The 27416-nt window shown below is 49.2% G+C and overlaps 1 protein-coding gene and 1 pseudogene across 3 annotated transcripts in view; one reads left to right on the forward strand and one right to left on the reverse strand.

Annotated features, from left to right (window-relative positions):
• LOC147879996 (uncharacterized) overlaps positions 1-27416 on the reverse strand; it is a 49668-nt gene that overhangs the window by 14616 nt on the left and 7636 nt on the right. The gene's annotated exons all lie outside the window — the stretch shown is intronic.
• On the forward strand, positions 9194-9909 carry LOC147879997 (secreted RxLR effector protein 161 pseudogene; annotated as a pseudogene).

The raw sequence follows: 27416 nt of genomic DNA on the forward strand, positions 1-27416 counted from the left end.
TCCCATCCAGATCCTCGCTGCGCTACGACAACTCCACAGGCAATGCCAGATAGTCTCCAGGGCACCATCGGAGCAACAATGGCACTGCCCGTCCACTCGCATCTGCTCCAACCATGGTCCGATGGGCAAGCCTCTGTGGGCGGCCAGCCAAAAGAAGTAAGAGTTCTTCCTCGGCCGCAAGCTGGACCACAACCATGTCCAGAACCTGGAGCGCACATCCCGGGACACTCTCTGGGTCACCGAATGTCTCTTCCTCGAAGGGATCCACCTCAACGAGTCCATCTGAAGCCTCCTACCAATCCGTGTGGTGTAGGAAAAGAAGGGCACCTCATCCACCTGCTTAGCTAGGCCGCCCCTCAAGGGCCATAACCACTCTCCCGGATCCCACTGGACCTCCCTCAGGGGTCTACCCTCCCACAGCCAAAGGCGCCATCTAGAGGCATCCTACTCTGAAATACTGGGAGGGTCAATGTGCCACTCCTTCCCCAAACGGCCCACCACTCTGATCATCTACCAATGTACCCCATCAAGACTCCCATCCATCTCGGGGTCACTCTCAGTGAGTGACTAAAGTAGGCCTCCAGGTCCTATACAGATGTGTGTGCTGCCGCGCTGCATCAACATCCTCAAGGGAACACCAGTATGGGAAAATTGCCCCAACCATTGATGTCTCTCCAAACGTGAAGTCCTTCCTACCAGAACTCCGGAATGGCGAAGTCAATCTCGCCCATCCGTTGCCTTGCCCCTCACAGATGCGCTAGGGCATCAAGCCTCGCCTCTGTCTCCATAGATAGTCTCCTCCAATGGCCAAAGGACCCTGCTGGACCACTGTGCCCAACCAATGTGAGTCCGCTGTCCGAGCATACGGCCCTGATGATCTCTAATCTTTGGGTGCCACATAAGGGACTGGTGCTCAAACTCCTCTCTGCATCTGGGCGGAGCACGGATGAGACCCCCTGCCAGTCTCTGCCATACCCTGTGAAGACTCCTCATCAGGGGGGAGCCCTTCCCCGTAAGGGAGGCCTCTGAGAAGATCCATCGATGTGAAGGTTGCCAATGTCCCCCAATGCATGGGGTGTTCCTCAGAAGTCCTTGCTGCTGTAAGAGGAGCTTCCAAGGCTCTGTACTTGGGGTGAGGCCACGAACCACCAACTTGCCCAGAAGGGCCCTACTCTGCATCTCCGGATCAATGACACCCAAGCCTCCCAGTGCCTGTGGCATGATCATTGTTTGCCAAGCTACTCGGGCCCTAGTGTTCCTCGTGCCATCTGAACCTGCCCAAAGAAGTTACGTGCCAACCGTTGGAGCTGCCCAATGCAACCTCTGTGAAAGCACCAGCAGGAGGTGATATACTAGGCCGTGGCAAGAAGGACCTGGTTTGCCACTAAGGCGCGACCTGCTAAGGAGAGTTTAGCCAAGCTCTAATAGAGAAGCTTGCGCCGAACACTCTCAAGGACCAGGGCAATCTATTGCTCTGCTGTAAAGTCAATACCCACCTGGCATTCGAGGTATCTCGTTGTCTAGCCCCGCGGTATCCATCTAAAGCCAAAGTCACTCCCCCACTTTCGGATCTCCTATGTCTCTTCAAAGCCTATGAAGAAACCTATAGATTTCGTCTAATTGATCTGTGCCCCCGAGTTCTCATAATAAATAGCCAGGGTGCCCCTGACTCTCTCCAGACTCGTTGTGGTGCCCTCAACATACAAGGCCATGTCGTCTGCAAACTTCGAGTCAAGTAGCTCCTCCTCCTGTCTGATTGGGAGCTTCAACCTTGTGAGACCCACCACCTGTGATCTCAAATAGTAGCCCAAAGCCTCAAGCCACAAACAAGAAGAGGAAGGGAGCAAGTGGGCAGCCCTGGCGGACTGAGCGAGAGAGAGAAAAGGCATCGCTTGTGTGTCCTCCGATAAGCATCTAGCTAGAGCTCCCTGCATATAGCGCTGAAACTCCTCTGACCCATCTGTCTGAGAAACCCAATCTCCTCATAGTGCCCTCCAAGAAGGACCACTCCACCCTATCGTAGGTCTTCTCAAAGTCCAAGAGAAGGACGGCCAACGGCTGTGACTCCTCTTTAAACCAATCCACTGTCTCCCAGAACGTGAAGATGTTGTCCAGGATGCTATGCTCCTGGACAAACCCAGTCTGTGTGTCATGGATGATGTTGGTAAGATGGAGCCGTAATCGCAAACTCAAGACCTTGGCGAGGATCTCGTATGTAGTATCAAGCAGAGTGATCGGCCTCCACTGTCGAATGTTTGACCTGTCTCCCCCTTTCGGAATCAAACAAATCCACCCCCTACTCAAAGACTGAGGGAGAAGGCCTGTGTCAAAAATCTCCTGGCAAGCTACACGAAAAGGGATGGAGATAATCTCCCAGAAGTTCCGGAAGAAGGCCGGAGTCAAGCCATCCTCACCCGGGCACTACTAGATCGGGAGAGCCTTAAGGGCTTCCCAGAGCTCCTCATCTATGAAAGGCTCCTCAAGTCTGCTACATAAGTCTTGCGAGACTACTGGCGGAACGTGATCCCGAACTAGCTCTCGGGCCACAAGACCAACTGGGGTCATCCTCTCCGTCTAAAAGAGCTAGCACCCATGGTCAAGTCCAGAATCTCCTGCGGGTCAGTGTGCATGATGCCCTGCGAGTCCCAGAGACGCTGTAGCTGTGTGCCTGCCGATCAAGGCCCAGTGGTCTGAAAGTACTGCTTCGTCATCCTGCCCCCCTGCTACACCCATCGGGTCCGGGAGGAATGATAGGAGAACTCAGCCCATCGCACTCCATGTCCTGGAGCTCGAGACAAGTGCTCTCGAATATGTCACTAAGCCACTGAGACACTGGGTCTTGCTCCTTGAGCCTCTCGATGGAGGCGAGGTCTCTCCTCAAAGCCCGCTCTCGCTCCTGAAGGGTACTCCTCCGCCGAAGGGTGTGAGCCTGCAACTCCTCACAATCGCATCGGCCACCCACGTAGCCCAACCCTCACACGGTGCCGTCTCTGACTGCTCCCAAATCCCTGCCATGACCTGCTGAATTTCCTCGTCCTACAGGAGGTCCTTTGGAATGCGGACCCCCTTCTGGGGGAGACCTCGGCAAGGCTGATCCAAGTGAAGTACCATTGGAGAGTGGTCTGACATCGTGGTACCTACCAGAATCCCAATAGATCCGCCTCTGTGTAGTGCCCAATCCCCAACATAGAAACGGTCTAGTCTCTCTAGCAATCCATCGTGTCTCCTCTATCCAAAGGAGAAGAGAAGGCTGCCAGGTGTCCTGCTGAAATCTAGCTCTCTCCACAGGTCTCTACCACTGATCATGAAAATGAACTGCTCCCAGGTGCTACACTCTATTGCTGGCATCTCAGAAAAAGAGACTCCACCCTACTTGTCTTCCCTAAACTCCAGGTTGTTGAAGTCACCTCCAACAATCCAAGAGTCTACATCCGGAAGACACTCTAACAGCCTCCTCCAAAAGGCCGGGCTGTGTTGTCTACACCCTGGGGCATACATGTTCAGGATCCCGATCCTGGACTCTCCCCTCCAAACTCCCATCCAAATTGCCTATCTTGGAATGAGCTCGCCCTAATCGTAGACCTCTGGGGCCAAAGTCTGTGAGACTGAAATGCAAACCCCTCCACTCCGTCCTACCGCAGGGGACTACTCCTTTGGACCTCTCCCTAGGAGAACGTGATGGCGTCGTCTAATGTCTGAAGCTGAAAACATGTACTCCTGAATCATAAGGATGTCCACTCTCCGTCCTACCACTACCCTCTGCAACTCTTGTCGGAGTATCAAGTACTGCGACTGGCAACGAACACCGTCGTGGAGCTCGTGTACGTTCCAACTCACTATGGTCCAGCTCATGAGAATGGGGGAGTCAGGAACAAGGCTCTCTTGTGAGTGAGTGCCTGTCCCAGAAAGACTACTTTGCGTGATTTTGCCAAGGGTTTAGAGGGCGAGTAGTCAGTATCTGTGTGTCGTCGTACTAGTGTGGATACCTGCTCAATATCGATCTTCCGTGCCCACTTCATCATGAAGAAGGTTTCCACCCCGAACAGCTCCGCACCCTTCTGGAGGGGCCAGAAGTGTGCTTGCTCCACCTTTGCCTCCAATAGCAATCTGATAACTCCTGTCGCCAAACCACACACCGGCTTCTCACGCGTGAAGCTCAACTAAAAGTTCACCTCCGCACCATGGGCGTACCAAAGGTATAGTCCATGTGGCCCCATCCATTCATTCATCATGAGTGTAATCTGATTCCCCAAAATAGCATCGAACACCTCCAGGGACCATTTCTCCACCCTTGTGGAGGCAAACGAAAATCTCCAAACGGGGTGTATCAGAGATCCCACTGCACTGATCAAACCCTCCTTTTGGGGCTGGAGGACCAGAGCGTTACCTCCAATGGTAGAGGATAAGAGTCTGGAACCTCCAGATAGCTCCAAGGTCCTAACCTTTAGAAGTCTCGCGGTAAGGGACGCCCAGGCTGGAGGTTAGGGGCCGCTGACCGAGAAGACGAGCCTTGTCCCTCAGGATCCCAACCTGAATGTTAGCACCTAGTGTAGGGTGACACCTTAGGTGTAGGCCCGGGGCACTTTTTACTCCAACTAGTGGAGGTTTTTTCCCCCGAGCTTGGCAGGCACACTTCCATGTGACCTGCAGGCTATGCTTAGCAAGCACAACCTTATCCATGTATATGATGTGACTTTAGTCACATCTCCTGAATCAATCAATCATTTCGAGCTTTTTGTGCTTGCTCTCTCCTCGTGTGTCTCGTCTCTGCACCAACAAATGGTATCAGAGTCTCGTTGAGCTCTTGCACCTAGCCCTGCTCCTGCTTCTACATCCCGTACGTACAACTCGAAGTCATCCAAAGCTGTCCGTATAGTGCCGTACGTTCCGTACAGGTCCGTATGTACCTGTTGCTCCAGAACCTGCGTAGCTGCGTTGACGCTGTACGTTCTGTACCTGCTTGCACTTGCTGTACCTGTTGCATCATCGCCATTCTGTACATGCCATACGTGTGGTATTATCTGCACCAACCGTATAGCAACGCCGTACAGTCGCACCTGCAGCCTTACCTGCGCCGTCGCAAGTAGTCGTCGCCGTACAGCCTAAAGGCGCATACGTGCATGTCCCGTCCGTACCATCATGTACCTGCTGTACCTATTGCAACCGTACCCGCTGCAACCGTACTTGCATCATCGCCCAACGTTGTATCAATCTTACCTGCGCTGCCCGTACTAGCATCTGTACCAACATCCGTACTAGCACTGTGTTGAGTGACCGTACTACACAAGTATTTCAGTACGACCGTACAGTCTAGCTGCAAAAATCCGTACTTGCACATCTGTACCTGCAGATCCGTACAGGGTTTCCTTCATCTGCAGGTGATCTTTGGCAGGCACATTTTGTAGACAGCCATTGTTTGGCTCAATTTTTGGGAGTACATTTGGGGCATTTTGTTTTTTGCAGACATTGCAATCAAATTGCAGAATCTACTTCAGAAATTTGGGGCTTTTTGGTTCTGCTTGCAATCTTGCAGACAGATCTGTAGATTTAGTCCAAACATTTGGGGCTTTCTGTTGAAATTGCAATTTTTGGGGCTTTCTGTGCTATTGCCCCTTTCTGGTTGCAATTTCAAGCTCGAAATTTGGGGCTTTCAATTTTGCAGTACAATTTCTTGAAGAAATTTGGGAAAATTCTGTGCAATTGCAATGGCAGAAAGGGATGTTTTTGGATTGCTCTCTGCAAAAGATAAATTGGACGGGACCAACTATCCTCTCTGATCGTACATGATGCGACATGTGCTTGTGGCCAAAGGTTTTTGGGGCATTGTGGATGGCACTCAGTTGCGTCCACATGCACCAACAAATACTCCTTCACCTAGTTCAGAGGGTGAGTCATCTCGGATTACAAAGATATCACAATCACCTACTCCAAAGCGGAGCCGATGGGATGGCCAAGATGCCAATGCACATGCCTTGATTGCATTATCTGTTAAAAGAATTGGGAAAATTTGGCAAAGTTGTACCAAGTCAGGAATGAAGCCCGTGTGGCATACTTGAAGAGGAAATTGGAGACTCTTCCTACGCTTGATGGTGATTCCATGGATGATTATCTCACGAAGGTAAAGGATTTACGGGAGCAATTAGCATCTGTGGATGAGATTATTCCGGATGCCTCGTTGGTTTCTACAGTGTTGTAGGCCATCCCCGACACGTATCAGAATGTGTCCACTACTATGCAGCTTATGATGAAGGGTAATCCCAATTCAATTACCTTCGATGAGCTTGTTTCTGTACTCTTGCAAGAGGAGCAGTCCAGATATAATAGGACCGTGATGCGTGTGGCTGATCAGGCTTTTATTGTCATCCAGAAAGGCAAAGGTAAGGCTGCGTTTCAGGGGGGCAGCAAGCCCAAGAAAGATGCAGGCCAGCCATCTGGCAAGTATGAAAAAGAGGGTGATAAACCCAAGAAAAAGGGGAAGTGCAACTATTGTAGGAAGCCAGGACACTACATTAATGAATGTCGCAAGAGGCTTGAGAAGGAAAAGAGCAAAGGGGGCAGCATGGCAGTGACGGATAATGTCCCCAAGTCGAATAACAAAGAGGCTGCAAATTACACTTATACATCCTCCCATGATGAGGAATGGGCTTTTGCAGTGTTATGCAGTTACAATCCGTCTATTCATGATGCATGCCTATCTGTGAGTGATGCCAATGTATGGTATTTTGATAGTGGTGCTAGCAAGCACATTACCTCACAGAAGGATTTGTTTACATCTTAAACAGCTGGTTCTCATGGAGGCACGGTGACATGTGCCAACAACTCCTCCCATCCTGTGCAAGGAGTGGGAAAGATTGTACTTACCGCAGCAAATGGTGGTGCATTTACACTCTCTGATGTGCTATGGGTGCCTGGCATAAAAAAGAATTTGCTTTCAGTTTCAGCCATTGCCCGTGGTGGCTTGATGGTGAAGTTTTTGGATGACGGATGCACAGTACATGACATTAGTGATGGTGATACAATTGTGGCTTCTGGAACTTTATGCCACGGTCTTTACAGACTTGATCACTATGAGAGTGCTTTGCATGATGCTTTATTCACCACCACCCCATCACAATTGGCAAATGCTGAATTATGGCATGCTGGATTTGGCCATCTCATTTTCAGAAGTTTGCTGCGTTTACACAGCCATGAAATGGTGTCCGAGATGCCACACATACATACTCTGACTCGCCATGTATGCGAGGGATGTATATTGGGGAAGATGCATCGCACACCGATTCCCAAAGATGGGATTGTCAGAGCTGTCCGTAGATTACAGCTTATACACAGTGATGTTTGTGGTCCTATGAGGACTCCATGTATTGGGGGATATCTGTATTTTGTCACTTTCATTGATGATTTCTCTCGTTTCACGTGGCTCTACCCATTGAAGGAGAAGTCAGAGGTGTTTACAAAATTCAGATATTTTATTACTCAGGTTGAGAATTATGCCTCAAAAAAAGTGGGGACACTTCGCACTGATAGAGGGGGAGAATACATGTCCAAGGAATTTCATGCATATCTTGCAGAGAGAGGCATCATCCATCAGTGTACCACTCCATACACCCCAGAGCAAAATGGGCTCACTGAAAGGAAAAACAGGTCGGAAATGGAGATGGGTAGATGTATGCTCAAAGGCAAAGGTTTGCCCAACAGGTTCTGGATGGAAGCTCTCATGTGTGCAAATTATGTACTTAACAGATGTCCCACAAAGGCCTTGCATAATCTCACCCCGTATGAGGCATGGCATGGTAAGAAGCCTTCTGTTGCTCATCTCAGAGTATTTGGTTGCTTGGCCTATGCACATGTGCCACAGCAACATCGTACTAAACTTAATGATAAGGCTCTCAAATGCATTTTCGTGGGGTACAGTGTTGAAAGCAAAGGGTATCGGCTGTATCATCCATCCAGCAGGAGGATTATTACAAGCAGGGATGTCATTTTTGCTGAGGATTCCACTCAGCCATTGCTGTCCTGTCAAAAGCAGCCTGATGTCTACTCTAGGGATGTGTTTGAACAAATGCTGCCCATGGCAACTGAAGGTCCCTCATTTTCAGAACATTCCAGTTTGATTCCCCATGCTGTTACGCAGGCCGGTACAGCAACTAATCAGCCTATTGTGGCTGAACCACATATGCCTATAGATGAGGCAAATATTGGCCAGGCAGTTGATGAGGAAAGGACAGCCATTCAGTCATCCAAACGGGTGCCCAGGTGGCTGATTGAAACATTACAGGACAGCAGGTTAAATACTCCTTTACCTGCGAGGACTCCTGCAAAATCTCATCATGCATCTGGGTTGTTTACTGATTATGCCTTTCAGAGCACATGCAGTGATGAAGAACCTCTGACATTTGAGGATGCTGCAGAGGACAGTAATTGGATGGCAGCCATGCATTCAGAATATGATTCCATCATGCAAAATGAAACATGGCACTTAACTGAATTGCCTCCAGGCAAAAAGGCAATTGGTACTAAGTGGGTCTACAAGATTAAGCGGAAGGCTGATGGTTCAGTAGACCGCTTCAAAGCAAAACTCGTTGCGAAAGGGTATGCTCAGCAAAAGGGTAATGATTTTGATGAAACCTTTGCCCCTACCTCTCGCATGACCACTATCAGATGCATGATCGCCATGGCAGCCCATCATGGATGGCAAGTACATCAGTTGGACATCAAAACAGCGTTCCTACATGGAGACTTGCATGAGGAGGTTTATGTTACATAGCCTCGTGGATTTGTGCAGGATGGACAGGAACACTTGGTGTGTAGGCTTCGCAAAGCTCTGTATGGCCTTAAGCACGCACCTAGAGCTTGGTATGAAAAGATACACACATATTTGGTTGCCCAGGGATTCAGCAACAGTCCAACTGAGAGTACCCTCTATGTTAAAAGGACTCAGGATGTTTTTTTGGTCATTGTTTTATATGTTGATGACATGCTGCTCACAGGCCCCAATGAGCAAAATATTGCAGCCTTCAAGGTTGAATTACATTCCTCATTTGAGATAAGTGATATGGGCCCTTTGCATTTTTATTTGGGCATTCAGTTTATACAGCGGGATGATGGTATTGCTCTGATACAAACTAAGTACATCGAGAAGTTGCTTCAGCGGTTCTCTTTCCAAGATTGCAAGCCAGTGGCAACTCCTGTGGAGACTGGGATGAAATTCAGCATTGAAGATTTTGGGGATGCTTTTGATCAGACATTGTACCAGCAGGCTGTGGGCTGTTTAATTTATTTATGCAATACACGGCCAGATATTCAGTTTGGGGTCTCCTTATTGAGCAAATTCATGCATTGCCCAGGAACCAAGCATTGGCAGGCTGTTAAGCGGGTGTTCCGCTATTTGCACGGTACTACCTCGGTTTATTCTTTCCCAAGGGGGCTGATCCACAGCTGCATGCTTTCTGTGACTCCGATTGGGCAGGATGCTTTGACACAAGAGTGTCCACTTCAGGTTTTTGCTTCTACTTTGGGCAGTCATGCATCTCTTGGTTGAGTAAGAAGCAACCCTCCGTGGCCACTTCCAGTTGTGAAGCTGAGTACAGGGCAGCTTTCACAACCACCGTTGAGTGTGTTTGGCTTAGGCAATTATTTGCTGATTTGGGTATGAGACAGGAGTCTGCTACCTCTATTTTTACAGACAGTCAGAGTGCTTTGACAGTTGCAAAGAATCCCGTCTTCCATGCTCGCACAAAGCATATTGAGGTTCATTATCATTATGTCAGAGAGAGATTGTCTGCCTCAGAAATCAGCATGATCTATGTGCCTACACATGACAATGTGGCAGATATATTCACCAAAGCATTGTCTCGTGAGAAGTTCGAAGGCTTTCGCAAGCTTCTGAACTTACTTCCTTTTGGTGATTGATATCACATTTGCCTTGTGTTGGGGTAAAGGCACATTGCCAACCCTTCATTTAAAGATAGGACACCTATGACTGTCTTAAGACAGTCATAGGGTAAACCTAATCCTAATAAAACACAACTGAGTTTGTGGTGTGGCTTATCACTTCACACCCGCACACTTGGAGTCTCTCTCACTCTCTCACTCTCTCCCTCTTGCTCTTCTTCCCCCTCCTGGCCCTTCAACTGGTATCAGAGCCTACTTCTCCTACTCTCCCTTCTCCCTAGCCTAACCCCTATTGGTCTACCTGGCCCGCCGTACGGACGTACGTTGCAGGGCTGCAGGCAGCAACGCGCATCGAGCAGGCAGAGCGCAGGCACGCGCATCGAGTAGGCAGAGCCAGGCTGCGCATTGCGCAGACAGAGCGGCACGAGCGCGGGCTGTGGCGTGGGCACGGGAGCAGCTCGATTGCGGGCCGTACAGCAGCTGCTGACAGCAGCAGGGCGTCGCCACATCAAATCAGCAGCCAGCAGTTGCATAGCAGCTGCTACTAGCTGCTAGCTGCTTCGAGGTGTCGAGCAGTCTACTCCAAGGGCAGCCGTACGGACTGCCGTACAACTGTACGGACGACGCCGCCACACCTTTCGACAGTTTTTTCCCTCTTCTGGGATTTCGTACAAGAGCCGTACATTTGTACGGATCTCCACAGTGCAGGTACAGGGAGCTGTTTCCGATTTTGTGCAGCAGGGAGGTACATTTTTTGTTTGGGGAAGAAAGAAAGGAGAAAGAGCATTTTGCTCTTCATTCCTCTTGATTCAGGGTCATTTTTTCAGTTCACAAAATTGTGTTATCTTGAAAGTACAGCAAGTACTTTCATTCATCTCGTGCTTGAGGTGATGAGAACCACAGTGTGTGGTTGATTGCACAGTTATTTTGTTCTGGCAAGGTAATGCCCTGATCTTGCAAGAGGACATATGCTTTTACTGGATTTGAATCTCAGTTTACAGGTGAGCAGATCATAGGGCTTTTGCCCGGAAGGTGATGCATTGTATGCCTTGAGGCAGTGTGGTGCCAGAGAGCACACATTTGTCTTGATTTCCGCAGTGTCGAGGTGACATTTTCTTGCAGGTCACATTTCTTGTGCAACACTCAAAGAACCTCAGTTGAGCCACGCTTGGCCAGGGCGCATCGAGTTTACTCGGTCCCTAACTGTCCATCGTTGACAGTGCTCAAAAGGTTTCTCATTGAGTGTTTGTACGTTGGGATCTGTGTATGTCATTTCTACACAGGGCAGTATATGCATTACACTGGTGGATGATTTTGTCAGAGAGATTTTCATATTGCATGCTACCTCAGTGTTGAGGTGTTCTCCACTTGGTTCAGGTGTCAGATCAAGGGGCTTTTGCCCAGACTTTGTTTGATAGCACTTGGGTTACCGACAGAGATCTTCAGATGCTTTTTCTCCCCTTGGTATAAGGGTGATTGCTTGGGATTTATCCCATTTTCTGTTGCAGGTTTTGTGACAAGCTGAAGTGTCATTTTTCTTTGGGTGTTTGCCAAGTGGTTTATGCATATTAACTCAGTGCAATACCTCATCTGAGGTGGGAGAAGTGATCAGTACAGTCAGTACAGCAGTGTTTGTGCTCAGTACAGTCAGTACAGTCACTGTTTACAGCAGTGTTTGTGCTTTGTCAGATGATTATGCACTGTTAAGCACTTGTTGAGCAGCTGCAGCAGTCTGAAATTACTGTTTTTATGCCTCTTTGAGCACGGTACAGTGTGTCAGAAGGTACAGTATTTGCAGGGACATTTACTGTTTTGCTGCAGATTTTCCTGACAGTAAAAACAGCACTATTGTGAGTGCTCCTGGCTCTTGATAGAGCAGGTTTTTTTCTGAGAAATCAGAATTTTTATTCAGTCTTTTTACTTCCAGGGAGTCAGGTACTCTTCTTATCTGATATGGCATCAGGGGGAAGTGATTCTTCAATTCTAAACATAAAGAAACTGGAAGGAGCACACAACTATGCATTATGGGCAGAACAGTGCTTGAATGTACTTCTGTTAAAGAAGATTGCTAAGCCCATAAGAGTGAAGGGTGTCAAGCCATCTGACATGGCAGCTGATGACTGGGAAGAGCTTGATTTGTCCGCAAGGGCAGCTATCATGCTCACTATTTCCGACACTCTTGTGTTCAATGTTCAGGCTGAAAAGACCTCTTATGGTCTATGGCAAAGACTAGAAGAATTGTATGCCCAAAAGAGCTCAGCCAGTAAGGTTTATTGGCTGAAGAAGCTGGTTGATCTTCGCATGAAGGAAGGTACAGCTATGACCTCACACTTGAGTGAGTTCAATGCCATCTTTACACAGCTGATTGCACAAGGGTTGAATCTTGATGAGGAGTTCAAGGCTACTTTCTTGTTGTGTACCCTCCCTGAGAGTTGGGACACTTTCAAGACCACCCTGTCTAATTCAAATGTCACTCTTATATATGCTGATGTAGAGAGCTCTCTCCTTATGGAGGAGATGAGCAGGAAGAATAATGCAGGCAGCAAGTCTTCAAATGCTTTGCAGGTACAGGATAGAGGCAGGACTCAGCAGAAGGGGAGATCTGCTAGTAAGTCCAAATCCCGAAGTCAATCCCGTGGTAAAAAGGAAATTGAATGCTTTTATTGTGGCAAGAAGGGACATGTGAAGTCTAAGTGCTTCAAGTTCATACGGGATCAGAAAGCCAAGAAGGCTGAAACAAAGGATGCAGGAAATGCAAGCAAAGGCAAAGGCAAGGCCAAGGCAGATGACTTGGATGCAGTGAATGTTGCAGCAGAGGACAGTGACAGTGACATACATGATGTTTTATGCTCTTCTGCTGTAATAGCACATGCCTTGGTTATTGATGGTCACGACATGCACACCTGGCTCTTGGATTCAGGTGCCTCTTTTCATGTTACTCCTCATAGGGAGTGGTTTACTTCCTACACAGGTACTCATGGAGTTGTTCATCTTGGGAACAACTATGCATGTCAGATTGCAGGGATTGGCAGTATACAGATAGTATTTCCTGATGGACGCATATTCATGCTTGATGGTGTCCGCCATGTGCCGCAAATCAAGAAAAATCTGATTAGCACTGGCTTATTGGATGACAGTGGTTACCACACCACATTTGGGGATTCCAAATGGGTGATTACTGATGGCCAGACTGTAGTGGCTGAGGGTTTTAAGAGTGATACCTTGTACCCTCTTTATGTTTCCAGTGTGGGTAATCATGTTGTTGCCATAACCGAGCTGCCAAAGGTTTCATTGTGGCATAGCCGGTTGGGACACATGTCTGTTAAAGGAATGCAAGAACTGTCACGTTTAGGTTATCTGCCGCCTCTTTCTTTTTCAGATTTGCCTACTTGTGATCATTGTATATTTGGCAAGCATTCTGTGACTCCTCATAAGAGGAGAACTCCCCAGAATAGAGCACCACTTGATCTAGTGCACACTGATTTGTGTGAGATGCCACAGTTATCACTAGGGGGTGCAAAATATTTTATTACTTTCATTGATGATGCCACACGCAAAGTGTGGGTCTATTTCTTGAAGCATAAGGGCGATGCCTTAGATGCTTTCAAGAAGTTTGTCGCTCAGGTTGAGAATCGGACAGGTCGTAGGCTGAAATGCCTCAGATCCGATAATGGGGGTGAGTATGTGTCACATGCTTTTGTGCAGTTTTGCCAAGCTAAGGGCATCAAACAGGAACTCACAGCCCCTCATAATGCATCTCAAAATGGTGCAAGTGAGCGGATGAATCGAACTATTCAGGAGAAGGTTCGATGTATGTTGTCTTATGCTGCATTACCCCATGGCTTTTGGGCAGAAGCCGTGCAAACAGCAGTTCACATTATTAACAGGTCGCCAAACAAGGCTTTGGAGTTGAAAGTGCCAGAGGAGGTGTGGTCTGGCAAGCCACCTTCATATAAGCACTTACGTGTATTTGGCTGCGAGTGCTTCGCTCATGTACGCAAAGACTTGCGCACCAAACTGGATCCAAAGTCTATCAGATGCATCTTTATGGGTTATGGTGACGAAGGTGAAATGGGGTACAGGTTATGGGATCCCGTTAAACGGAAGATTATACGCAGCAATGATGTCATCTTTAAGGAGGATAGTGTACACAAGGAACCCGTGCAACCTGTGGAATACAAGAGGGTTATTTATGATGATGTTGGACAGCAAAGAATGCCCATTTATATGCAGCAGCAGGCTGCTGCAGATCACCCTGTTCAAGAGGGTATACAGGCTGAAAATCAGCCAGATAATTTTGCCAATGATGCACCACTGGATGTGCCAGCAGATGGGGCTGTAGAACAGCCAGATATAGTGGTACAGCCACCTGTCATGCATGAAGAACAGGCTGGACAGCAGCCTAATCCGGAACATTTTGTTAGGAGGAGCTCCCGTGTACAACGGCCTCCTGCCAGGTTTGTTCCAGGAGCCAATAATGTGGCTGATTTTATCATGCTGACAGATTGTGGTGAGCCTTCCAGCTTCAAGGAAGCGATGGGAAGAACAGAGAAAAAGAAGTGGGAGAAAGCCATGCAGTCAGAAATGGACTCCCTACTTCAGAATGATACATGGGACTTGGTGCAGCTACCTGCAGGCAGAAAGGTTTTGCCATGCAAGTGGGTTTACAAAGTCAAAGTGGATTCAAATGATTTACCAAGGTATAAGGCCAGATTGGTTGCCAAGGGATTTAAGCAGGAGAAGGGCATTGACTTTGATGAGATTTTTTCCCCTGTAGTCAAGATGACTACTTTGAGAGCAGTGTTAGCTCTTGTTGCTCATGACGACATGGATTTATGTCAGATGGATGTGAAGACAGCTTTTCTTCACGGAGATCTCCATGATGAGATCTATATGAGTCAGCCAGAGGGATATGCTGTTAAAGGGAAAGAGCAGCTTGTGTGTAAGCTCAAAAGGAGCTTGTATGGACTCAAGCAGGCGCCAAGAGAATGGTACAAGAAGTTTGATGCCTTCATGCAGTCCCAAGGGTATCATAGGTGTGAGACCGATCATTGCTTGTACACCAAACGGGCAAAGGATGGCAGTTTGATGCTACTCATTCTATATGTGGATGACATGCTTATTGCCAGTAAATCTCAGCATGAGATTAGTGCTTTGAAGAAACAACTGCATAAGTCTTTTGACATGAAAGACTTGGGTGATGCAAATCATATTCTTGGCATGCGGATTACTCGTGACAGGTCCAAGGGACTTTTGTTTATGTCACAAAAGGAGTACATTGACAAAGTACTGCAGAGGTTTAAAATGGAGGGGGGGAAGTCTATTAGTACCCCGTTGCCTCCACATTTAAAACTCAGCAGTAAGGACAGCCCCAGATCAGATGATGATAAGGCTGAAATGGCCAAGGTTCCGTATGCATCTGCAGTTGGTTCTTTGATGTATGCCATGGTTGCTACTCGTCCGGATATTGCTTTTGCGGTGGGAGTCATCAGCAGGTATATGGCAAATCCAGGCAAGAGGCACTGGGAAGCAGTGAAAGGTGTCTTGAGGTATCTCAAGAGTACCAAAGATTTGTGCATATGCTATGGTAGGCAGGATGCATTGGTGCATGGTTTTACAGATTCAGACTATGCAGGGAATGCAGATAACCGGAAGTCTACTACCGGTTATATTTTCACATTTGCAGGAGGTGCTATATCATGGGTGTCTCGGTTGCAGAAATGCGTTGCACTGTCAACTACTGAAGCTGAATATGTTGCAGCCACTGAGGCTTGCAAGGAAGCAATATGGCTTACTCGGCTGGTGGGAGATTTGGGCATTACAGGAGATATGCCAGTTTTGCATTGTGATAGTCAGAGTGCTATCATGTTGGTAAAGAATCCGGTCTTTCATCAAAAGACCAAGCACATAGAAGTGAAATATCATTTCATCAGGGAGGTACTGGAAGACAAGCGACTTGAGCTTGTGAAAGTGCATACTGATGATAATCCTGCAGATTTGCTCACTAAGAGCTTGCCTACAGAGCGGTTTGCACATTGCCGCCACATCATGGGATTAGGATGAGACCATTCTTATTTTATGGTCTTGTATACAGTAACTGTATATTGCTGTAATTTTTTATTCTTTTCTCCCCTTTAGGCACATTGGCCTTTAGGTGGGAGGTTGTTGGGGTAAAGGCACATTGCCAACCCTTCATTTAAAGATAGGACACCTATGACTGTCTTAAGACAGTCATAGGGTAAACCTAATCCTAATAAAACACAACTGAGTTTGTGGTGTGGCTTATCACTTCACACCCGCACACTTGGAGTCTCTCTCACTCTCTCACTCTCTCCCTCTTGCTCTTCTTCCCCCTCCTGGCCCTTCACCTTGTACACTGTCACCACTTCACTTCAGGGGGGTTTGTTAGCACCTATGTGTTGGGAGTGTAGGGTGACACCTTAGGTGTAGACCCGGGGCACTTTTTACTCCAACTAGTGGAGGTTTTTTCCCCCGACCTTGGCAGGCACACTTCCATGTGACCTACAGGGTGTGCTTAGCAAGCACAACCTTATCCATGTATATGATGTGACTTTAGTCACATCTCCTGAATCAATCAATCATTTCGAGCTTTTTGTGCTTGCTCTCTCCTTGTGTGTCTCGTCTCTGCACCAACACTGAACAGGCCTGCTGCTGCGATGAGGAGGCAGAAGGGAGTCATCGTTCCCTTGCCAGCTGGTAGGGGTATCGAAGCGGAAGAACCTACTACAGAAGTGGAGAGGGGGACAGCAAGAGAGGGAGCGGTGGGGACGCGGGGAATAGCGAGAGGGAGGCGGGTGGTGAGGGTCACTAAAGGAGGGGGGATTGAGGGGGGGGGAGGGGGCAGGGGAAACCCTGGAGGGGGAGGGGGAAGTGAAGAAGAAGAGGGAGAAGGGCCTGGGGGGGGAGGGGGAGGGGGAGGAGGGGGGACAAGGACCACAGAGCCTCCCTACTGATCAGGCTTGCTGGGGCTCTAGATCGGCTCCTCCGCGGCCCCCATCGGGCTAGCGTCTGCGGCTTCTACCATCGTCGCATCTGGAGCTCCTAGGGCTTGCTACTGCTACAAGGGTGGAATCGGAGGCTGAAACTCCGAAGCTGGAGAACCATCTGGATGGGCGGTGGCCTCTGTCATTGGAGGAGGTGGCTCTTGCTATTCCTCCTTCAGGGCCTCTTGGTCAATCCTGTCCCTCTCTCTGCGATTGGCTCTCTGCCTGCGGCGCTTGCGGGCATGCTTGCTTGGGTTCTTTTTCTTTTTAACTTGGGTCCAGTCCCCTTCTGAGAGGGTAACCCAAGGGGTCTCAGAATTCTGCTGCTCCTGCTTGAGAGGACACTGGGCCCGGGCCTTCTGACTCTGTCTACTCTACGGAGGGGGAGGGGAGCGCACGAGGGAGGCCACGGGGGCAATCTCTAGCGACATGACCCATCTGTCTGCACCGAAGACACTGGCCTGGTAACCCATAAATCTCCACCCTCTGGCAAAGTGTGCCCCCTTCAAGGGTCTCGAGAAGGATCAACTCTGGGAGAGACTCTGGGCTCTCAACCACCAATCTGATCCTGGGGACTCCATCATTTGCTAAAACTGAGGCAGCCTACTCTAGCGAGGACTTGAGCGATGTGCCAAATGCCCGACCAATGGAAGGGAGGATGGCTCGATACTCCTTGGGGAGCCCTGGGAAACGAAGTGCAACCGAAAAACATGGAACATGGTGTGTCTTATCCATGTCCTCCACTGTGAATCCATGATACCAAGGAAAGAGGTAAACAAGATGTGGGCCAAGGAGGATGAGGCTCTGCTCCACAAGTGCCGAGGCAGTGTCGGGGGAGCTCAATTGGATGAGGAAAACGCCTCGTCCATAGATGGTGACCTCCTGGATGTGGTCTCCTTCTAATGCCAAGCTCGCCTGGATCCACTCTCGCACCTGTCTCCGTGTAGGCGTGAGGCCCACAATTCTGCCTACAAGTGCCTTGTCCTAGAGCGACTGAACTGCCTGTTGTACCTGTTGCTTGTCCGCTAGGAAAAGAAGAACCTTAACGGCCGTGGGATTCGAGGGTGCTACCATAGAGCCCCTCTGGCTAGACCAGGGGTCACCACCAAGGTTTTCTTTCGCCTTAACAAGCACAAATGCTCCCACTGCAGAGAGAGAAGAAAAGGGAGAAAAACGTCAGAGGGGGAGGCGGAGACAAGGTGGAGTGAGGGGGGGTAAGGACGGAAGAGACAGGAGGGAGGCAAGGAGGGTGGAAGGCGGAGAAGGAGGGGGGGGACAAGAAGGCGAGGAGGGAGAGAAGGCAAGGGCAAGAGGCGAAGAGGAGGCGGGAGAAGGAAGCCGGCAGGGGGGGAGGAGAGAAGGAGGTGGAGAAGGCGGAGGGGGGAGGAGGTAGGGGCGGCAGGAGGCGGTAGGAGGTAGAGAAGGCCGTGGGGGGAGGTGGTAGAGGCGGTAGAAGGAGGCCGGGAGGGGCAGGGGGGGGGGTGGAAGAAACAGCGGGGAGGGGAGGAGAAGGGGGAGCAGGGAAGTGGAGAGGGGAGGCGGGGGACAGCGCGGGGAGACGAGGCGGGGAGGGTAGGCGAGGGGAGACGGGGAGGGGGGGGCGAAGAGGTAGCGGAGGAGGTAGAGGGAAGAGGCGGCGAGGGGGAGTGATGGCGGAGACGGTGGAAGGGGCTGCAGGAAGGAGGAGATGTCGGGAGGGGGGCAGCGGGAGCAGCCAGGTTCAGCAGCACGCCCGAAGGTCTTTCAGCTGCTTCCAACACTTGTTTACCTTACTAAATACAGGCAAAGCTACAATTTGTAAATCCCTAGTCATCAGTGAATCCATCAAGAGACTTCATACTTCCACCTTACCTGAAATTAGTGAGCAGCGTCACCGCAGACATACCAAGAGTAAATGTAGTTGGTTTTGTCCACGACAGCGTTCCTGCTGTAATATACATAATTTCTTCTCTCAAATGTCTGTGGAAACTGACTGAGTCCGGAAGCGTAAAGACCAACTAGAAATCAGCACATGCATGGATACATATGAGTGAGTGGAATGACACAACACTTGTTGACAGTTGTAACTGAGCCCTCTAGGTAGAATATTTCCGATAGCTAATAGCTCAATGAGTACTACTGTATAGAAGACAGACTGCTCCTTCTGGAATGGTGAAGGCTGGGCACCCAGCCCTTTCGAGAATGGAGTGGAGAGAAGCTGACTGCTCCCTGACAGCTGCTTATGCTGAAGATTTAGAATAGGGAGTCGGCACTGGGAGGCCTTTTATAGGCTGCCTCCCTCCTGAACTAGGCCAACCTTGCAGCCGACATGTCTGTGGGGGCCAACCTACCTGCTATACCCAAGACTGAAGACAAATAGTGCTCCAGTCTGCTGCTGTAGACGTTCCAAGCTGTGCACCCGACCAGTCTGCTACTGCTCCTGCTTGCCTGAGTAACAGTCTGCTGCCGTCACCTGCCTAGGTGGAAACCTGAGCCTGCTGCTGCTGCAGCAGCAGGCTGCCCTAGACAACTAGTTGCTCACAGCCCTTGACATCTTCATTTTCACAAGCAATCCCTATTGACATAGATCTACTATCTGACCATGCCCTGGTAAAGGTAAGGTTCTTTTAAAGATGCCTTAGAATGAACCTGAAACAATTCAGAGGTCTTGAGGGTCATGCTTGCTTGCCTGCACAGACTGAGTACGCCTGCAAAGAAGAACGGGGAACAAGACGGATGCAAAGAACTAAAGAGGTCTTAAAACAAACCTGAAACAATTCAGAGGCCTTGAGGGGCAACAAGAAGGATGCAAAGAACTAAAGAACCATTATGATTAGTAGCTTGATGGCCAAGTTTTATGGATCCATTTTAGGTCTAAAAATCAGTAAATGGGCAAAAGAAACCCAACTAACGACAACTCAGAGGTATTGAGGGTCATGCTTCCAACCCGCTTAACAACTAAGGTATTGGAGGAAGTTTTCCAAAAGAGTGGCAGATCAATGAGATGGTTGCTATTTTCAAAGTGGGGAACAAGAAGGATGCAAAGAACTAAAAGACCATTTTAGAGCAAAATATCAATAAAAAGTTGAAAAAAGTTGAAACAGGAATAACGGCACCATCTCAAGCTGGTAAGAAGCTAAGGAGAATACAAATGCATTATGCTGCTGTTTTTGTAGACTTCCCTCACATCAAGAATTGGCCACCATCAGCACTAGAAGCAGTTGTGCCTCAATGAGCAGCAATCATGGTTGGGATGCTCATATGGGGTAGAGTAACGCGTGATGCTTGGGATGCTCCTGTGGGGGAGAACAGTTGTGAGCTCCAATCCCCTTGCTGCCCACAAAGCTGTCTTCCTTTTGGCATCTTTAATAACCCAATCACAGTAGCTTAGGTTGATCTAACAGTGTCAGAAATTTTCCCAAGACATTTTGTCGTATGCCATTGCCCCATTGTGAGCCCTAGTCCAGGGACGAGTCAGGCACGAGCTACATAGGTCCATTCCCAGCCCTTAGGGACTGATAGGAGGTCCAAAGGCAAGCCTTAGGGCTGCCAAACGGGGCTGGACCAGGAAGCATTTTATAGGCTAGCCTGGCTGCCTAGGGTCAGCCATAGGACTAACCAGGTTGGGCAAAAACAGCCGACCAACCAGGCCAGTCAACCGACAGCCTGATCGGTCAACTGGCTATTCCAGTTGGCCATATCAGGCCCTATTTAACTGGCATTTGCCCTGTGCATTTGCAGCATTCAGTTCCTGGCCCTGCTCCCCTCCCATTCCAGCCTGCTGCCACAAGATTCCAGCCCTGCTCTTTGTCGCAAATCCGCTCCATGTCATCACCAATGAGGGCAGACATCTGTACAGCATGGCGCAATTCTGTACAACAGCAAGTAGAGGCCTTTAGTCGTGCACAGCAGTCAATTAGGCATTCAGTCATACATAGTCAGACATTTAGGTATTTTTTCCCTGAGGGGGTTTTGGGGGGGAGAATTTTTCTCACTAGCACTCAATGTCACACCAGTTGATGGGTCTAGCAGTCTTCCACCATGAGCCCATCCATCATTAAGTAGCTCTCATGCGAGCGTTCGTTCAAGGAGCTGAATCATCTCCATAGTTCCCATGAGTTTCGGAAACGAAAACGGAAACAGGGGAGAAACGGTGTTTCAGAGTTTGGCCACCAAAAAAAACGGTGGAAATGGAGTTTCAAATTTTAAGGTTGATAAAATATATAATATTTTTTTTTAATTTATTAGTAATACAGATGTCATTCAACAAGGGCTGAGTAACCAACAGAGAGGAGAGGGCAAGGGCTGAGGACAGCAATGAGAAGAGAGAAAGAGATCAGGAGAGCAAGGAGGAGGGGAGAGGAGAGGAGAGGGGAGGAGAGAAAAAAGGAGAGGTTGGAGAGGAGAGCAAGGAGGAGAGGAGAGGAGAGCAAGGAAGAGAGGCTGGAGAGGAGAGCAAGGAGGAGGGGCAGCGGGCTGAGAAGGGGGATGTAGGATGAGAGGAGAGCAAGAGGAGACATTGGAAAGGGAGAGAACTGTAGGGTGAGAGGGCTAAAAGGAGAGCGAGGAGGAGACGATGGAGTGGAGCTGCGCAAAGAAATGGCCATGGTGGCGTGAGAAGGGGTCATAGGGTTTGGGGCAAAAAGTGCCCCCCCTACCCGCCAATGGGGTTCTAGCTCAGTGGTTGAGACGGGTGTGTGTGTGCTAGGGTGTTTGAGTTCGACCCCTGGCTAGGTCTCGGAGGCACTGCACACACAAAAAAGTGTTACATCAACCATAATTACGGAAGCCCCTTGGCTTGGTTACGGTTGGGAAACCGAAGGGCTTGATAGTGCTTGTAAAGATAGGGGCCTCCAGGGCTTGGGTCTAGGGTCACCCTAGGTCATGCATTTTTGAAAGAGGTGCAAGGAATAGCTCAAGAGGGGGCTAAATGGAAGGAGTCCAATAGTGGACAGATGGCACCAAGAGGGGAGACCACTTTTGCGGACACTGGGCTAGGGGGAGAGTTCTAGAGAGAATTCTCTAGGGTGCAAGAGATACCTCTACACAGCTTGGGGAGAGCCCACTTGTTTAGGAATTGTCACAAAAAGCCCTACTTGAAACATCGTTTCGGGTTTCGAAAACGGTGCCGAAACGGCAAACCATTTCATGTGCCCAGAAACGCCGCTCATGTTAGCAACATGGTGTGAGGAAGAGAGAGAGAGAGAGAGGCTAGGGAGTGAAGAAGTGATACTCAAATGAAGACCTAATGAAGACTTTCATTCATTCATCGAGTATGACAAGACAATTGAAGTACAAGCCTTATATAGGCTACACACTCACACACTTGCACCAAGTGCATATGGGATAAGTCCCATCGTGACAGGTGGCACTCACACATGACTCACACACATGAACTAGTACTAGATCTCCTAGTACTACACACCAACACATCACATCAACACACTCTTTGGCTATGATATCTCCAACACCACCCTTCAGAGCAACGACTGTGAGACCCAACACGCAAGGAGTAGACCGATCCCCCCTCGACCGCAATACTGTAAAGAGCAAGTCCAACTATCCAACACCTCCCGTGTGATAGTGACTTCTTAGTCAGCTTGCGACTGCAAGGTTAAACCATCACTCGTCAACCCCCCTTACTCTTAACTGGGTGGTCAATACCATCAAACCGTACCTCTTATTGACTCCAAATACATTTAGTTAGGAGGGACAACTCAAGGCTGAGAACCTTTATTTGACTCAACACAAACACATATAGAGCTAAGCATTATCTTCTACCCCAGAGAGGAATAGATCATGCAACATAGCAGATGAAGCTTCCCAGTAGATGTAGCATAAATATTCTTGAGCTTGTCTAGGTTCTCCTTAGCTGAAGTAGTGAGGTCAGGTTGATGACCAACCTCACACCAATAAGCACTAGTGCTTTGTTATGCTGCTAATCCCTAGCTGAAGGTGGTGCTGATGAGTCTTTACCATGAGGACGAGGCTCCATAGTATCAAACTGAGGTAGTAAAGGCAGCAAGCTGAAATAGATAACCAGCCAATAAAGGAGCTTGTCTAGGGCTCTGAAATGGCTCAGCAGCTTCAGAAATGCTTGAATAAACGTGTCCAGCAGCTGGTGGATGCCCTTGGGGGTTCCAAAATGCAAACCCTAATGGAAAAGCAGCAAGAATACTCCTCGAAATAGAGAACTGAGTGAACCTGAATCAAAGAACAGCAAGTAGATGCTGTAAACGCAGAAATGAGCCAAGGAAAAAGCACTTGTGGGCATGAGGAGTGCTCTCGGTGCTGTAGCAGGTCCAAAATCCTCAAGAATGGTAGATAGAGGAGCACCAAATGCAAGGATATAGCTCGAAATTTGTAAAGCCCTTCAGTAGACCAGCTCCAAGCTATACTAGGTGTACCATGATGCACCAGCAGGTCACCAGGCCAAAAGTCAGCTATTCTAGAGGAGTTAGAGGCTAGGAGCAGCCCTGAAAACGGCTCTGTTGAAGGCGTTTCTGCAGCAGCAACTCCAAAACACTTCGAAAATGCAAGAACAGCTCCAAGGCAGATCGAAAAGGCCTCTAGAAGTGACGAAAAACTGTAATGAATGCTCACTAATGGTTGAATTCTGCTGTAACAGCCTGCAAGCCCTTCAAACGGGAATGGAATAGCTCCGAATCAGCTCTTGTGCAAGGCGTCTCTTGGAAAACGTGCCAGCCAGCCAAAAAATTCCACACGTGTAGGCGCTTGTGGCTGCTAGGTACCGACCAGCAGACAGAGAAGGAGAGAGTGCACCGACTTCAGCTCCAAGAGACCCGAACAGAGGCGGCTATGAAAGGTAGGCTATGGAGAGGCTAAGCGGGTAGAAAGGAGTGCAAACAGGCTGCAAAGAGAGGCCAAATGAGAGCAGCAATGAAGGCAAGCTGTGGAGGTAGTAGGCAGATGGAAACAGAGGCAAGGTGAAGCAGAATTGAGGCAGCTGTGCTAGAAACCCTAATCGGGTATGAGCAGCTGAAAGGAGGAGGCAGCTAGAAACGAATTAGGGGTTAGGGAGATGATGGCGTGGCAGGCAGCTATGGCAGGGTGACCCTGCTCTAATACCATGTTAGAAACATGGTGTGAGGAAGAGAGAGAGAGAGTCTAGGGAGTGAAGAAGTGATACTCATATGAAGACATAATGAAGGCTTTCATTCATTCATCAAGTATGACTCCCCGGCAAGTTGAACTGTTGAATCATGTTGGCACACTTCGAATTTCCCTCGGCACCATTCCACGGGTTCACGAAAGACAATGGTGGTCCCCCGAGAGCTGAGAAAAGAGTAGAGACAGGTGGGAAGGAATGAAAGCACAAGACAAGTGAAGTACAAGCCTTATATAAGCTACATGACTCACACACATGAACTAGTACTATAGATCTCCTAGTACTACATGCCAACACATCACATCAACACACTCTTTGGCTATGATATCTCCAACAACTCTTGGGCACTATGACCATCTCCTTGAGCACAATTGGTTCCTTTCCAAGAAGCTTCAGATCCAAATCCAATACAAGCACAGGGCATCATCAACTCAAGGGTCTTTCGCCCCTGGGGCACAAGGCAGTGGACTATCCTTCAGCAGTACTCATATGCAGCTTAATTCTTCATCCACGGGCAGTCCTTCCTCCACTCAAGAGTCTTTCATCTTAGAGCACATTGTTAGAAATGACCCGACAGAGGGTATGCACAGCAGAAGACTGATAGTAATGCCCGGGACCTCACACAATGTGCGTGTGGGATGTGGAATCACAAACTTCTTAACTTATGTGCATAAAATAGATGTGCAGACTCATCAATAGACAATGAACCAGCCAGATAGAGAAATAACCAAAATAATATATTTCCGTCCAAAACTATGGACACAATACAAAAGAGATAGATCCAGAGTCCCACCAATGGTGTGGTCCTCTGATCTTACCACAAGGTACTTCTCCTATCTGCTGGCTATCTCTAGACTCGAGCCCACGTGCTCCACCTCGAGCGTCTATAGACTTTCCGTCTAGTGTGTTCTTCTCCACCTTACTGCCTGTGAATCAGCCTAGGTGGGCAGCCCCTGCCAAGCTTTGTCTGCAGCACACAGGTCCCCTTGGTCCTCCTGAATGTAGGCCCCAAGATAGCTGTTCCACTGCTCCAACTTGCTTGTGAATGGCTGCTCCAGAAGGTATGATGATCACAACACCTTGCTGCCCTAGAAGACAGCCAAGGTCCAGCCTCTAGGGAACTCAGTCTGCAGCACACCTTCCACTCTCCTTCACCCCCAGTGTGAAGCCCAAGGAAGTGGCTTCTGGCTGCTCCTGTCTGCCCCTGAACTTGCTGGATGTTGGATGATTTATGAGGGCTGAAGGTCCTCCTTTTATAGGCCCAGGGGCCTGTCATAAAAGCCGACCAGTCAGCTTCATACTGGCCAACCAGACTAGCCAACCAGTCTGCTGCTGGTCCAGCCCTTTAAGAGCTCTAAAACTAGGGCCCTTTGGCCCAAACTTCTAGGGCCTTTGGCCCTCCAATTAAGGCAAGGGCCCAGCCCTATATAAGGCATGCCACTGCCCACTAGCAGCCCCATTTGCTGCTGCTGGAGTCCCTAATGCAGGCTGTACACCTGCCCAGACCCCTGCCATGCTGCAGCCCTTTACCGGCATCATGTCCTTCCCGTACACATCCGTACTATTGCTGACGTCATCATGCCTTTTACCTAGGGCGCCCCGCCATGTCTGCCAGATCCACCTCTTCCAGGCCAGATCCTGATGCTGAATGCCTCGCCATCTGCTCCTGTTGTTGGCGCCATCTGTTGCAGCCACCTTGACTACAGGTGTGTTCCCTTAGCTGGCTGCCCACATGACAGCCTGTGTGCTGCCCATGTGGCAGCCCCCTCTCTCTCCCTTCTCTGGGCATCTTCTGCCCCAGGTCTCCCTCCCCCACCCTCTCCTCATATGGGGGCTTACAGATGGGGAGGTGACCATTCCAACACACAGTTTAGTGAACTATCTTGCAACAGTTCATTCATTGGAGTCTCTTGGGTCTCCACCCAAGGGGGTCTTGCAGTATCTCCATTTAGCTCTCAAGGGTCTTTCATCCCTGAGCACATCTCATTGTTGGAATAGGGTTGGTCACCTCCCCATCTATGAGTCCCCCATATGAGGAGTGCATCGGAGGGGCGGCCCATAAAATAGGAGTACGCATGGGGCTGCCACATGGGCTGCCATGTGTGAGAGAGAGAGAGAGAGAGAGAGAGAGAGAGAGAGAGAGAGAGAGACTTGGCAGATCAGGGCCACCTGTCGGAACGTGGGGAAATAGATGCATTGTGGCAAGAGGAGTGAGAACACAAAAGATGTAGCAATGGGTGTTCTATTGATTTGAGAGGGAAGTCCCTCTTTATAGAAATGGAGAGAGGGTGTCCTAAATTAGTGGCACCTCTCCTACATCAATGGAGGTAGCTCCACAATCATAGGCACCACCCCATGTGGGGGCCTTTGCATTACATCATCACCTGTGTCATGGTCTATGGCACTAAGTGTGCCTCTCCTACACACACACACACAACCATATGACTACTAGTGAATGCACACAAGCACCTAGCATGCCCTTGATCACACATATCCCAACACCACCATGGTGGGCAAAAGTGGTGCAGAAGTGCCACAGGGCTATCCATGGATGGAGAGGACAAGCATGCGCAAGGAAACCTCAATGCACACCAGTTGGAAGCTTTCTAGGGCCTAGAACAGGGCTGAACTGAGTTAACAGAGGCGGATCTGTTGCAGACAGAAAGGACAGCAATCAAGGATGTTATGGAGCGCCAAAGGCTTGGGAATGAGGCTGGATATGGCAGGCCTGCCTAGGCAGTGGCAGCCTGCCACGTGGCCAGGCAGGGCAAGCCAAAGGCCTGAAATTGTGCCCCTAGGAGGGGCTTTATAGGCTGCACAGATGAAGTCGGTTGGGAGCCTCTTGAGTTGGGTACAGGGTCTGAATGAGTCGGCTCTTTTGAGAGGGCCGCCAGCCCCTATAAATGGGGCATTTGGGCCCCCAATCAACATCACTTGGAGCAGCCCTCAAGACAGCAGATAGGAGCAGCAGTAAGGCATCCTTGGGCCAATACTCACGAGGTGACCCAAAAGAGCTGCAGACAAAGCTAGAGTGGCAGCCCACCTAGGCTGGCTTTCTGGACAGCAAGGTGGAAGGGATCCTTTGGACAGAAAGTCTACATAAGCTGAGTGGAGCACACGGGCTCAGAGATCTAGAGGTGTAGAGCATATAGTAGGAGAACATTTTGCTATTGTATTGTGTCCAGTTCGTGGATGGACAGAAATATATAAGTGTTGCTTCTATATTTGTCTTGATGCACGGTCGATTTGCTAGCTTGCACTCAAGTCTCACATGAATGGTTGTGAAGTACACATATTTATGAAGTTTGATTCCATAGTCAAACTCTTCCGCGTGTAATTCCTAAGCTTATCTATCAGTCTACTGCTACGAGATGCCCTCCGGTGGGATTTCATTTTCTAACATGGTATCAGAG

The sequence above is a fragment of the Dipteris shenzhenensis genome, chromosome 33 (genome assembly GCF_047967505.1).
Source record: "Dipteris shenzhenensis isolate YYH24624 ecotype China chromosome 33, Dip_SZ_1.0, whole genome shotgun sequence".
NCBI lineage: Eukaryota > Viridiplantae > Streptophyta > Polypodiopsida > Gleicheniales > Dipteridaceae > Dipteris > Dipteris shenzhenensis.